Below are 5,000 nucleotides of genomic sequence, written 5' to 3'. Positions count from 1 at the left end.
AGAAAATAACCACTGGAATCCAGGGTAGCAATATCCTAATCTAAACGCCAATAATTTGTAAAAATTCCGGGCAATACGTGATTTACACAAAACCAAGACTCTAATAAAACTTCAACAATTAATAGGTCCGCAAATTATCAACGACACTGCATAGCCATAATACCGTAGTTACAATTAGTATTGCCATCATACATTAAAGACAGTACACACGAACAAAAAATTTTCCGCGATTTCAATTGTTTCAATTTCTGCGGCCAAGACAAACTTATTTCATTGACATCGCCTATTCACATCTTTTGCAGTGCCGATGTCAGTTACACTAAGTAACATGGACGTACAAATGTTGTTCTTTTTCACTTTTGCCTTCTTGACTTCTCTTGTTTCTCAATTATTTGTAATCTCTCCTCGCGGGCTACATCATAAAGCAAAATTATTTCTTGCCAATACGAGAGTAAATATTGGCCTTTCAGATATTGCAACAAGGACGGTTTTCGGCCTCTCAATTCAATTTGCCAGAAGTGTCTTGATCTGCAATGGAATGCGGCGCATCAGTTGTCGGTATTTTTAGGATGGTTACTGCTAGATTTTTGCGGGAAGAAAACGTGCTGGTATAATGTTTCCTGTACGATCCATGCTTTTGCATTAATTTTGCATTAATTTGCATTACTTTGCATTAAGCATGACCAATTCCTCGCGTGGCTACACCAGTTTCAGAGGCGTCGTGGTTATTATGCTCAATCTGATAAACTATAATTCGGCGAAACCTGTATTCTAAATTTAGATAATACAATAAATCAACTGAGAGGGAGGTTATATATGGGCTTCTGATGTTGCAAATGCTAGAGGTTAGGAAATCGTAATTTGTTGTTCATTTATTTAGTTAACTATATGAACATGCCTTTCTCTTGAACACGTGTATCTGAGATTTAAGTTAGTTTGACTTTTAAGTGGAGAGGGGTAACATATGACATCACTTCCTGTGGCGGTCTTCAACTTCAATCTACATTTTACAACTTATTCCCACGGTCTACAATTTCCGCCCATAGCTGCATGTTTACACTGCCTCAACTCCATTGCCCTCCGCACATGAATTTGCCGAAAAACGAGTGAAGTTTGGACAAGAATTGCAAACTGGTGGCAACTTCGTATGACGGCTTAACACAATTTAGGACACGTTCCCTGTACGTGTGGTCAGAGTGCGCGACGAAAGGAGCAAAATGCGTGACAGGAAACAATGCGTTACACTCCAGAAAAACGTGATAATTCAAGCTTCAAAGACGCCAGTATAAACAACCGGGTAAACGACGTTAAAAACCTTGTTCAGTCTGAGGGAAGCTTTCTACAAACGTTTGCTTCGGATCGATGCCCACTGAGTCTCCTATCCTCTAATATGGTTGTGTCTTGTCCCGAAGTTGCCTCTCTGAAGCAAGACGGCATCTGGTCGTGGTTTCTTTGTTTTTGCGCAACCTTATGCATGATTCTCACTGTTGGATTTGCTTTCTCTTTTGGCGTTCTTTTCCCTGTTCTCATGTAAGATTTTGGCGAAAGCCGAGAAAGGACAGGTGAGGTGGATATCAATAGCTGGCCATCACGGAGATGGTTATGGAAACGACAACGCCACAATTTCCTTGCAACAATTTCCGTGCATTTCTTTGCCTTACTCCACAGAACAACAACGTGAAATCGCCAAATTTTAGGTTTTGACGACAACGTTATAATATAACAATGAACTATTCATTCATTTTCTATTTCTACTTAAAACCGCTCGTACCCCTCCAGTTACAGGATATGTCTCCCGTATTGTACAAGGGGAACAATACGAAGTAATCGCGAAATACTTGCGCTAAGGTGTATTTTGGAGTGACGTTTTCGTTGTCGTGGCCGTCGTCTTTATAAATGATTTCGACAACCAGCTTTTATTGAGCGATTTGCATAATTATCATAACATTTTGCACAGTTAATGCATAAAGGCCGGGACACACTAGGCGACAAGTCACGCGGCAAATTGCTGCGTGTGTACTACTCCCGAGGGGGGGGGGGGGAACTTGATATATCCCTGGGTGGGGAGGTGCGGCGCGGGCCCTCATACCCTGACCCTGTTTAAGACAAATATCGCTGATTTTCCTACCCTGTTTAAGACAGAATTCAGATTTTTGTTACCCTGTTTAAGACATTTAACCCAGTTTAAGACAAAAATTGATAAATCGATACCCTGATTAAGACAAAAAAATGATAAATTCGACACACACGGCGTCTGTTCAGTGCACACGCAGTGATCTCGTATGAAGGGGAATGTGAACTAAGGTAAAGACTTGTTTCCATATCTCAAAGTGCCCTTGGACGTGAGGGGCCTGGAACCAACCTCGTTCCCAGGGCTTTTTCCCTGAACGAGGCTGGCCTGGAACAACAAAACTGAAATAATCCAAACCCATACAAAAATTCTAACCTTAGGCCTAGTCCTTATCTAAAGCATAGTGTTTAGGCCTAAGGTTAGCATTTTTGTAAAGGTTTGGGTTGTTTCAGCTATGGTACCCTTCACCCTCTATCGCCACCCCAGGCCCCTCACGTCCAAGGGCACTTGGAGATATGGAAACAAACTAGTTTTCTAATTCAATAAGGCTGACCATATGACGCTTTCTCATTGCTTCATCTTTATTTTGTCGCAGCGACTTGTTGCCGGAAGTGAACATCATTCATCATGTACATTTATCGTTGATTCTTTTGTGCAAAACAATACTTGTTTTTTTCGTTTGCTTGCTCTTTATTTTTCCATGCTCTGTTATTCCAAGTCAAAGCTAAGGAATTGAACATGTATACGATGAATTTTCATGTTGTCAAATGGTTAAAAAAAATCTATCGTTTTCATTTAGTCACTGGGTCAAGTTTCCGGTAATTTCGTTCTCGTTTTGAACTAGAGGCAAACAGCAACTCGGAATTAGCCTAAAGAGTGTTTTCACTCACGTGACCAGTAGCCATATTGGATTACTGAAACAAAAGAAAGTATTTGCATAAAAATAGAGTTCAATTCCCGGAGGATTAGTTTGGTACATCACCATGGCCACCATTCCTTTGTTTTGGAACACCAACATGGCCGCTGTGACGTCATGTGAAAACGCTCTATTGACCTAATAGGCCTTATTCACGATAGCCGCCATGTTGGTTTTCAAATTGTCATGCAAATTAGCCATGTGTTATGCTGGGGGGGCAAACATTGAAAAAAAAGCAAATTGCGGAAAATCGGCTCAACGAAATATTGAAATAACATTGCAAAAAGTCCATTTTAAAAATCATCTGTGTGGCTAAGGTATTCGTTATAACCTCTCGAACTTGTGTTGTTTGCCCCCTCAGAAATGTGTAGCTAATTTGCATGATAATAGCAAATCCAACATGGCGGCCATCGTGAATATGGTCTATTACCAACCACGTACAAGAAATGTATTTGCGTGCGCAAACAGTCCCCCATTCGTCATCTTGGTTACCGACTTTTTGCTCAAGCCCTCGCTTTCCGTCTCTGTCTTTGACGGCCATTTACATTTTTTGCCATTGTATCATGCTAGTCGGGCCGCCGACAACTCGTAATTTACATAACATTATTCGATGATCAACGCTATTAAAATCAAGCACTCAGGCATGTAAGTTTTTGTTATCAATTCCCTTAAGAACTGCATCAGTCGTGTGAAGCAATGACGTTTCGGTAGAATGCCACTTTCTGCTGCCGTTTTGTTTTGTAAGCCTTTCCTTATCTGTCATGTAGTTGATAAACTGAATAGACAACTCTCTCGCACACCTTTGACAATACGGGTAGCAAGGAAATTGCTATTATTATTATTTACTTAGGGGGGGGGGGAGGGGGGAAGAGGGTTGTTGAAATCTCAAATTACATGTGCGGGGTATCTTAACTTCACGTTTTTTTTCCTTTTTTTGCCAATAGCCTGGGTAAGTTCTATAACCATGGCAGTGTTTATGCTCTTGGGTCCTCTCATGGGTGCATTTATAAACCGTTTCGGATGCCGTGTGGCCATGATTTTGGGATGCATATCCTGCGCTACTGGTCTCGCTCTCGGTTCTTTCGCGCCAAGTATGTTGGTCCTCACCATCGCCTTCAGTGTCCCATTCGGAGTAGGCGTCTCATTTGTTTACATTGCTGCGTCCGTGACTGTCACGCAACACTTCACCAGGAGGCGATCGGTTGCCCTGGGGATTGTCGCTGCAGGTCAAGGTCTTGGAACGATGATCCTTGGTCCCACATTACAAGCGTTAGTGGATGCGTTGGACTGGAGGAATAGTTTTCTTATAATGGCACGCGTTTTGATCCTGGCATATGTCTCTGGTTGCTTTCATAAAGGCCACACTCAACCCTTGAAGTCTTTTTCTTCGTCAACTGAAGACTTACAGAACTCCATAAAAAATCTCTTGGGATTTGTCTATTTGGAAGAACCCTAGATTTCTGATATTGATAGTGATGTCTGCTATTGTGAACTTTTATCGAATGATACCGTATGTGCATTTGGTGAGTAGCCTTGTTTTTCCACAGTGTCCTCCAAACTGCACAAAAACGTATCGGCACAACATTAGAGACCTTAACATACCCCGAAAATCGGTGTACGTGTAATGGCTATCGCCATGTTTTTTTCATTTTGCGGGGTAGACACTAGTTTACCCGTAGAAGAATTACGCTAGCTACAGAGAAGACGTGGTGGATAAACAAATAGGTTTTTATGACGTTTTAAGTACAAATATTTGCAACGAAGCATTTTGGGTATATTTGGTAGAATTTATTAAAAAATTCAGTAAACTTATTTCTGAGGAAAAGGAGCAAACCTTCCCGCCAGGGTCGCCATCTTTGCAAACAATTGTTACCACTCCCTGTGCGTTACCTCTACGGGTATCTTAATCAAAATGGCTTCGTGCATGAACATTTTACGTGCACGGGTACACTACCCGTATCCGTATACCGGTATACGTGTATCTTAAGGTCTCTATTGTTGCGCGCAATATGT

General features: G+C 41.5%; 1 pseudogene; it reads left to right on the top strand.

Annotated features, from left to right (window-relative positions):
* Positions 1-179: 179 nt before the first annotated feature.
* Positions 180-5,000, top strand: part of LOC137980206 (monocarboxylate transporter 4-like) — an 8,049-nt pseudogene continuing 3,228 nt past the window's right edge.

The sequence above is a fragment of the Montipora foliosa genome, chromosome 12, assembly GCF_036669935.1.
Source record: "Montipora foliosa isolate CH-2021 chromosome 12, ASM3666993v2, whole genome shotgun sequence".
In the NCBI taxonomy this organism is placed as follows: Eukaryota; Metazoa; Cnidaria; class Anthozoa; order Scleractinia; family Acroporidae; genus Montipora; species Montipora foliosa.
The sequence above is the reverse complement of the archived record's forward strand: the minus strand, read 5'-3'. Positions and strand labels throughout refer to the sequence as shown.